This window comes from Mercenaria mercenaria, chromosome 10, assembly GCF_021730395.1.
Source record: "Mercenaria mercenaria strain notata chromosome 10, MADL_Memer_1, whole genome shotgun sequence".
NCBI classification, from domain to species: domain Eukaryota; kingdom Metazoa; phylum Mollusca; class Bivalvia; order Venerida; family Veneridae; genus Mercenaria; species Mercenaria mercenaria.
The window spans coordinates 27,906,144-27,916,538 of NC_069370.1; the positions used below are offsets into that span (position 1 = coordinate 27,906,144).

Genomic DNA, 10,395 nt, shown 5'->3' on the forward strand with positions numbered 1-10,395 from the left:
GTTACTAGCAGTTTTCTCCCAAATTTGTCCAAATGGCGGCTCTAGGTAACTTTTACGGGCCACTAGTTTATACTTAACACAGATGTAACCATTCATGATCTAACGTGTCATATATAATTATGGTCGAACAGTCAAAGTCAGATGAGCGAATTCTGATAAAAATTAAGAATGAAATATCCTTATGATACACATAATTTACGTAGTTTACATTATTTTGAAGAACAAAAACATGTATGTTGCTGTTTTGAAAGTTTTGATACTGTGATGTACCAGTAAATATTCATCTATAATTTAATAATTGTTCAGCGAATATATAGTACAGTCCAACTTTGTTCAAGTGCTCCGACTTGCTTGGCCAATGGGAATTTCTTCGAGACATAGGTAGTTCGAACCAACTGAATTTCAAATATAATTAGGTAAGACTTGCTAGAGAAACATGATGTACTGCGTATTGACTAAAGAAAGTATGGAAATGCCATAAAATACAGTTTCATGCTTATACAAAAACAATTACATTAATTGTATACCATATGAAGATAGAGGCTTTATAAGGACCAAAGGTGGAGTTCAAGAGTGTAGCAGGCTATTCGATCATTCTTTGTACATACAAATGAAGTTGGATGTACCATAAAACTTTATATACCATCTTTAAAATCTTTTTTATATTTTTTACAGCTATAATTCCAGTAACTTTATGCTGCCTAAATTTATTATGTTATGATTATTTTTAAAAACAGTGCTGTGTTCGGAAAGAAAAAAACAAAATCAAGTACTATTAAATTCAAGTATTTTCCATGCATTTGAACAGTCTGTACTCAGACAGACTGGAAAGCAAATGTGTCTCATTGTTGGCATCTTAAGTTTCAACAAGTGAATAAATAAATTATAAAATCATGTATCTGGTCAGTCTTATTTTTGCAGACAGGATAGCCGTGCAGTGGTTTCTTAGACCATAGTTAGGTGAGGCATTGCCACTGATCATATCAATTCGCACCTTGTCTGAATGAACAGCTTTTGATTAACTGATGTCCATTAAATGGTCATAAAATTACATGCATGGATTAGGGGAAAAAGAGAAATTCTCTGAGATCTGGGCAAAAAGAACTGTTATCATGCACCGTGTGCTATTTTTTCTCTACTTCCGGTAAGAAGTAAACATCAGAGTTTGCTGTCAAATTGTGTGGAACACCACTCTGTTCGACGAATTACTGGTTATTGTCGAGTGAATCGTGCATGGTAAGTAAAAACATTTTTGACTGAAGTATGTCAAAAGTCCTTTACTAGGTAAATGCAATATTAAATTATATAGTTATCATGGCTGTTTGATTTTCATGGGTTTCCGCGAAGTTCAATACGACAAAGTGTTTTATTCAAAACATGTACTGATTCACAGACCGGTATGCAATGTAAGTGTTAGTGGTACTCAGTATTAGAATTGTCAACGATAGCTTATTGTGAAAACGGTCTAGAAAATTTTAATCGGTCACATGGGTTATGCATAGAAAATAGATATACGGAAGCGTGTTTGTGTCATAATAAAGAGGTTTAAAAATGAATTCATAAAAATGTACTTAAATGCACCCATTTTGTATTTCTAAGTAGTAGAGGTATATTTTTTTCAAAAATACTGACTATTTTAAATGTCATTGTTATAGGATCATTTTTGTTATTTTCAGATCAAAGTTCATACGTGCTACTAGAAGAAACAAGTTTTTTACTGTTGAAAGTGTTGCTATACTATTTATCTGGCGTTTACTGGATTTCATCATGAGGTAAAACCCTTGCTATTTGGATTTGTAACATTTGGTTTTTACAAAATTGTTTTAAGGGGACGCATATTGCTACATTCACAGTTCATACAGCAATGCGGAAGGGGTGCATATTCAAGAAATCGATGGTGGGAAAATAAAAAACATATTCCTAAACTGATATAATACTGATGGACACCTGTAATATTCAGTATTTTGTGGATAAGGATGTGGTACTATGAATGTAATAGGAAAACAGAGGTGTTTGTGAAAGTACATTCAACACAAAATATTAAGCTTTTGTATAAGGAAAAAACAGGTTTTTTACAATAACAGTGTTCCAAATAATGTTGAAGGGATGAGATTTTCTTTCTAACACACCAGGTTTGCTTAAACATGTCAAAATTTAACGCCACGTCAGTTCATCTCGGGATGGACGCCATATTTCTCATTGATAAAAAATGTAAACAAAAAAATCAGAGTGGGATTAGCATTGCAAGGGCATAACATGACATTCTACACAATGAATACCTTAGAACAGATATCTAAGATGCTACACAGGTCAGGCAGGTTAAATGCATAATGTCGATCACTTGAAATTCATCTTGAAAAGGTGGTTAATTTTAGTTTGTTTACATGGTTTTTAATTTTCCCACGACTTCTCGGCGATTCACTGCAAATGTATTACTGCGCCGGACGAAAGGTAACTCTAATAAACAATGGGAGACAACTTAGGTGTCAGCACGTGTACGATTTTTAAAAAAAAACATGTCGATGATTATAATTTCTTATCAAATAATGAATCCTATTCAGATATTCGTCTTTAATATTAGAAAATTATTAATTTGTGTGGGCATTTGTCAAAAAATATTACTTACAGTGGACTACTTTGCGCATCAAACTGGTATCCGCTTTGAGTTGTGAGGCACTTCCGTTATACTTTTGACAACAATAACAAAACACAAAATGAATCAATAAAGTCACTTATAAACCGACTGCTACTTAAATCAGTGTAAGTAAAGTTGTTGTTACAACATTATACATGTTCGTTACGTTATGAGGTAAAGTTTATCTTGAACTGCATAATCCATTAATTACGTTTACATGATATTGCATTTACAACTTATTTGACCCCATTTTTTTACGTGAATGACAGCATTCTCGTGCAACTCGTGCAAACAGAGTTATGAAAAGTATGGTGGAGAATTCAAGGACAAATTATAAATGACATTTAAGTGAGGATAACTGTATATTCGTCCAGTTTTGATCATTGACATTCCTGCTGTGTATTAGTAACTTCTGTGAACAAGATTAGAATGTTGCTTTTGCACATATACACATTGATTGGACCTCTCAACCAAATTTCATACTTTATTTTAGGGATTTTTAAGACAGTACATTTTCAAAAGTTTGTTGAATGTGTTTTGATATTTAAGTGCATTGTAGTTCATGAATACCAAGTTAAAAATTAATAATGGCAACATTTCTAGGCCTTTATTGTAAGCCACTAGACTTCTGTAACGATAAATGTTTAATGTATTAAGGGGAATATACTCTTTTAGTTTTGGAATGTGGCATTCCTTGACCACCGTATCTTTTCTTATGCACTACTTTGTAAACAAACTAAATAATGTGTTTTAGCTCACATATGCCAAATGAAAAGCAAGACAGTGAACTTATTTCACATTCTTTCTTTAAATTAGAATCTGTAGGACATTGATAAATGTTTGGACAAAGTGAAGCACTATTATTTTCGCACCAGAAAGTCTTAATTGTTGACTTTGAATGTACACAAGAAGTCTTATGTAATTCAACAATAACTTTCTTGTTTCAGTTTTTCTCATTTTTATTTTAGTGAGCAATCCTTTGTGTACTTATAACAGTTGAAACAGTATTCATTTCATTTACCAAAACCTTGTACTTTTTTGCAGGTAAATTTTATAATACCCCACCCACTTTTTTCTAATTTCAAAGTATGCGTCCCCTTAAATACTTTAAATACCAGTGCATATAATTTTCTTATGAAGATTTGTTGATACACCTTATAATTCAACATTAACGTTTCCCTTTTCAGTGATGAGGAGAAGTGTGTTATTTGCGACGTGAAAGACGAACGTAAAATAGCAACATTGGGTGAAAAAGGGTGTACAGAGTTTATTTCTGCAGCCAAAAATAAAGCTCATGGGTTGAAAGGGAAACAAACCCTCTTGAATGGGGATGGTACAAACGTGGTGATAAACTTATTCCTTGGCACAGGTTGCTCTAATGGAATGGCTGTAGATGTCATGACATTAACTTAACTGACTTTTATAATCTTGAGAGAGCAATGAAAGGTTTTTCCAACTATTGAATTTACAGTTAACATGTTTTAAAGAACCATGTCTTATTACTAAGGACAACATATTAACTTTATTATAGAGCATAATTTGACAGTATATCGCATCGCAAAGTTTTGTCCTCACAGTGCTTTTATTTTTGTACATTACGGCTTTGTGTACATTTGCTGTTAGCTGAAAATTGTAGTTTAGTGTCGTTGCTTTGTGTACATTTGCTGTTAGCTGAAAATTGTAGTTAAGTGTCGATTTTAAAACAGTTTTAACATTTTACTGTGGTGACCTTTTCTATATATACTGTAGTACAGTCACTGTTGATCTGGGATTCTTTTCCTTAATGTTTTTTTTTTTATTATACTGTTGTTGATATTAATATAACATTTGTTACATTTAGTGCGAGTTTCAAGGAAATAGTTTAAAGATATTGCATGCACGTTTTATTGATGGGTGGACTCGCCCGCTTAGCTCATTAGGGAGAGCACCGATCTACGGATCGCGGGGTCGTGAATTGGATCCTCGGGCGGGTCGTATGTTCTCCTTGACGATTTGATAAGATATTGTGTTGAAATAATTCATCCTCCACCTCTGATTCATGTTGGGAAGTTTGCAGTTACTTGCGGAGAACAGGTTTGTACTGGTACAGAATCCAGGAACACTGGTTAGGTTAACTGACCGCCGTTACATAACTGAAATACTGTTGAAAAAATGGCGTTAAACCCAACACAAATAAAACTGATGGGTGGGGTAAATCTATAGTGTAAATTAATGCATTTATTAGTAAAAGTTACAACATAGTTTAGTATCAGCTTTAATTAAATGATATTTTATATAATCAATGCTTATGATTGAAGAAATAAACCAACGCATAGGTTTAAGCTAAAGTATGTTACCTAATGAATGAACCTCTTGATTCGTCTGAATCATTCAATTTCAATGAGGGTGACCTTCATAATCTCATTTTTTTTACATTTTCCAATGGGAATTTTTTTGAGGACTTTTTTCTAAAATGCTGTAATATTTAAAGATTATAAAACAATAAAAACATTTCATGTTGGAATTTGTTTAACCTTTTGACATAATATGTGGTAATATGACCGGCCTATACAAATAAAGGAACATAGTGCAGCAACGCCTGCAAAACAACACTGGTGTTTTTACATCATACTTTTTTTATCGGCAAAAGTTCTCAAACTCTATATCTCTGCCATATTCCAAGGTTATAGAACAGTATACATAAAAACAAGAGGGTCATGATGAACTTGGATCGCTCACCTGAGTAATATGAGCTACATAGACAAGTGTAAGAGACCGTGTAAGAAAGTCAAATATAAGTAAGCATTGAAATCTTTTCCCAGTTGTGTGAACGTGTTTCAAACTGATGCTAAAATATTAAGATAGTAGGTCAGTAGGTCACATTCATGGTCACCTGCTCACAAAAATTTGACAATCAAAATTTCACTGAAAAATACATTTTGGTGAGAAATGAATTGCACTAAATTTCATTGAAATTTCAGTAAAATTTTAGTGAAATTTCACCAACATTTTATCATTTTGTTAAATTTCACCCGTTTCAATGAAATTTGGTGAAATTTCACTGAGATTTTGGTGACATTTTCACTGGGGTAGGTTACTTGAAGAGTGGAACATCTTGTCACAGATGGAGCATGAATGGCCTTCATGATTACCGTGGACATTCTTTATATGATTATGTAATGCAGGCCATGATCCAAGAGAGTTCCACGGTGTGGACAAATAACGGGGTTTCCAGTATCATGAACATTGCCCTCATGTAGTTTCAGCTCGTCAAATCTGTGGAATGTTTTGCCACATTTGCTACACCTGAGAGACATGGGCTGCTGTGTCTCACCACACAAATAATTTTGAACTGTGCAATGCCGCCACACACTTTTTCAACCGTGTCATATTTGAATGTCTATAACTTTTTGAATACTGCGCTAAAATTGTTGGTTAAAAGTTGCACAATATTCAGAGCAAACATTATTTTAAAGGTTGCCATTAATAGTATAGCCATAAGTTGAAAAGTGAATTAAATATATCACTATAAACTTTCGTTTTCGCATTTTTCAACAAAATCACACTTTTAACTCGTCATAGCTTACTCAGTATACGTTACTTTTAAAAGGGAATCACATGACATGTTCTTTGTTCATGCTACTTTTTTTTTCAAGCTTGCTTGCAGTGAGCTCGATATAGTCGCCACTTTCGGTGTATATGCATGCGTGTGTGCGTCTGTCCGATTTTGTCCAGACCATAACTTTGACATGAATGGACCAATCTTGTTTATATTTGGCATGAATGTTTACCTCAATCAGAAGGCATGTCATGTGCAAACCCCATGTTCCTATCTCAAAGGTCAAGGTCACAGTTGGAGGTCAAAGGTCAAATTGAAGTTTGTCCAGAGCATTTCTTCTTCATGCATGGTGGGATTTTGATGTAACTTGGCATGAATGTTCACCATTATGAGATGGAGTGTCATGCGCAAGAACCAGGTCCCAAAGTCCTAGGTCAAGGTCACAGTTGACAGCTGGCGGTCTCGACATTCTGCCCGTGGGCATACTTGTATAGAAATAAAGATCTTTAACATAGTTTGTACCAGCCGATTCTAGGATCGAAAACACTTACCCCAGTATGGATGCCGGCAAAAATATCGGAGAACTGTTTTGTCCGCCACAAACTGTTTTGCTCGCAACCGGTTAACGCGTGAGTAGTTTAATGTCAGTTTTGCTGCAGTGATATAGTTTGTTCTGAATTTGCTGTACAAAAGCAATACACATTTTGTGTTTGCCAATTAGTTCAGACCAACGTACTTTCAGTCTGAAACAGTACAATCGGTTAAACATACTGGTCTAAAGGATATAATATCTCCAGGGTAAGAACCATGCGAGAATAATCGAGAAATAGCGGATTATTGTACGCCAATATTTTTTTTTTTTTGAATTTCATTGAATTAGTAGGAGGCTTTTTTGTGAGATAGGATTCCATTTCAGAATATAAAGTAGTCCCAAGTCACAGCATTATAATTCTGATCTCGGGAAAAATCTCTCGAAAAAAACATGACCTTACTATGAAAGCCTGTTGTACCATGCTACTTGCCAAATGCTATATGCCAAATATTATATTATGAATGCCAATTATTTAGCTTTAGTTCTAAGATGTTTCGTAATCTAAAATGAGCTTTGTTGTCTTTGGACATTTTTTACTTCATATAGTATACATACAGAACAGAATTTAGTATAGGTATGCCTTTTACTGTCAAAAATATATCTTTGCATTTGCATCCCAGTGTGACCAAGTTTCTGCCCTTGCATACATGACGTTTAGGCAAAATGAATTACATAATTGTAACACAATGATAATCATAATTAAAAAGTCTAGGAAATATGGTCAGATAATTTTTATAGTTTTTTTTTCCTATAGAGATTCTTCTAACTCATTAAAAAAACTAAGTGAACCCGGGGCGTGGCTTGAAATGGACCCTGTGTCATGATTTGAACAATCTTAATAAAGGACAACTAGACAATGCAACATATGAAATATCTAAGCTGTGTGCCTCTCGGTTTCAGAGAAGAACATTTTCTTTACGTTCTTCCTATAGACCACTATGTAAATGCAAGAGAACACGGGGCGGGACATATATTGACCCCTGAATCATAACTTGAACAATCTTGGTAAAAGTCTACTAGACAATGCCACATACTAAATCTAAGCTCTAGGTCTTCAGGTTTCAGAGAAGATTTTTGAATTTACAATGTAGCTATATAGAAAATAAGCCCCACCGGCGGTCATGTTTTTAATGAAATAGAATGGCTTAAGCAATTTTGGTAGAAAGTCACCCAGAGTCCATTTCTACAAAATGTTTTTGAAATCCGGCTAACACGTTCTGAAAAGAAGATTTTTTAAAGATTTTCATTTCGGTTCCCATGGCAACCACAGTTCTGAATGGATTTTAATTCTTTGGGCAATTTTGAAGTTTGGTGTAAATGTGCCCAGTGAAGAAAATTACTTTTCAATTTACAATATAGCTATATAGGGAAAATAAGCCCCGCCCCCCGGCGGCCATATTTTTTACTGAAGTAGAACGGTTTAAGCAATTTTGGTAAAGGGTCACCTAGAGATCATTTCTACTGAATATTTTTGAAATCCGGCTACAGTTCTTGAGAAGAAGATTTTTAAAGATTTTCCTTTCGGTTGCCATTGGTAACCACAGTTCTAAATATATTTTAATTCTTTGGGCAATTTTGAAATAGGATCATCATTCCTATGAAGATTAGAGTAAATCTGTCCAGTTGTTTTGAAGAAGAAGATTTTTTTAGAAATTGTTGACGGAATGACGACGCACGGCGGACATCAAGCGGTTGCAAAAGCTCACCTTGAGCTTTTGGCTCAGGTCAGCTAATAATCGTCGACAGCTAAATGCCTTATACACACATCGGTAACTAAAGGATCGACATGTGAAACACAAAAATGCTGATGTAAATAATTATATTAACAATTTCTGTTCCTTTTGGAATGTGGTCTTCATTCATAGAATTCCGCTTTAAAAAGTGCTAGAAGGCATGAGAGGTGTTTCACATTTCGTTCCCTCTCATGAACAAACTCAGTCAAACCTAGTCTTCTATAATTTTGTATTTTCGCATGTGCTCCATGCCATTGCAGAAGGCAGAGTAACAGCAGAACATGATTCTGGACCTGACGAATATCAGGGCAACTCAGTTCCAGTTAGCTGGAGGAACTACCTACCATGGCATCTTCCATCTCTTTAGTTAGACCCGACCAAAGAGTAAAGTGATGCGGACTGAACACCAAACATGCACAGTATCTCCAAATGACGAGTCATCACCTCTTGTAATAAAACGTGTTTATAATTTTACCTAATACAACAGGGAAAAGATTTCGTTCAATAACAAAACAATAAACAAAACGGTAGAGGTATATAATTAAAGGGTCATTATAACAGTAGCTAGATCTGGGATTTTATATTCGGCTCTCGTAGATTTTGCAAGGTCGGATCACACTCGGCGCTTGCGCCCCTCGTCAGATCCGATCTGGTGAAAATCCACTTGAGCCGAATACAGCATCCCATATCGAGCTACTGTTGTAATAACCCTATTATCTGTGATAATTCATTTTTGCTTGTATCAAACTGCATATTTAAAACATTAAGGTAAAATCAGTGAAATGTAAACATACCATACAGCTGTATACCAAATAAATGAACTTTATGATTTAATATAACAATTTGTCAAAACTGCATGCTTAAATCGTTTCGATTTGGGGTGTGGTGAGTGGGAAAATCTAACAGGCGTTGCTTCGTAGATAGTAAAGTTTAACTGAGAATATTGCACGAGTTTCCTGTGTTAGATATCTTTGTATTTTGGTGTTTGGTTCCCGAACAAATCTGTTTTATATATATGCTACGCTTATAATAGACTGGAACCAAAACCGGTTTTTTTTTCCTTGAAAGAGTTCATCGTGTTGGTAATAACCCAATTTGAGAATCATATTTTTCCACTAATCCAATCTGACTAAAGTACATCTCCTATTACGCTACGCATAGGATCTGAGAACGACCTATTCATTGCCTCGTTCTAACGACACTTCCGCTAGCCAATCAGAGCCTAACTTACAACATCTTGCAAATCTACCTGTAGCCTTGACTTTTGATATTTACAATTCTTATGTCGTAATGTATCAGATAGCCGCTTAGCTCAGTCAGTAGGCCACTTGCTTTGTAAGCGACGGGTCCGGGGTTCGAACCCTGGAATGACTGCACATTTTTCTTACTCTTTGACATTCGAACAAGTCGTCTGATTGGATAAAATAAAAATAGCAATACTGGAAATCCAAAATCTACAGAAGACGAATGTGAATGGGTCGTTATCAGATCTTCGTTTAGAAGATCAGGTACTTTAGTCAGATTGCCACTAATCACAACACAAATATTCACTTACGATTTAACGGTTTCGACCTCAGCTGAGGCCATCATCAGAATGCCGAACTACACGAGATCGGTAATGCTCGATGATTTTCGTCACTTTCCGTGACGAAAACCGAATCGTAGACTCGTGAGAGCTGGTGGGCCCCCTCGTCCCTGTTCATGACCTCTCTATGGACTCGTATGTGTATCGCCTCTTTAATCACTCTGGTCTTGTAATCTGACTCCCGATCAATTACTGTCGCCCCCTCCCAGTTTATCTCATGGTTATTTGATTAACATGGTCTGTAATTGCACTTTTGTTTAGTTCAGTTAAAGATTGCTTTCTTGTTGATCTTGTGTAAGCCCCTTTTTTATT

The 10,395-nt window shown here is 35.2% G+C and overlaps 1 long non-coding RNA gene across 1 annotated transcript; it reads left to right on the forward strand.

Annotated features, from left to right (window-relative positions):
• Positions 1–1,126: 1,126 nt before the first annotated feature.
• LOC128559841 (uncharacterized) lies at positions 1,127–5,063 on the forward strand. Its single transcript, XR_008372676.1, has 3 exons — positions 1,127–1,236; positions 1,677–1,772; positions 3,823–5,063. It is a non-coding gene; the product is annotated as an uncharacterized LOC128559841 (long non-coding RNA).
• The last annotated feature ends 5,332 nt before the right edge of the window (positions 5,064–10,395 follow it).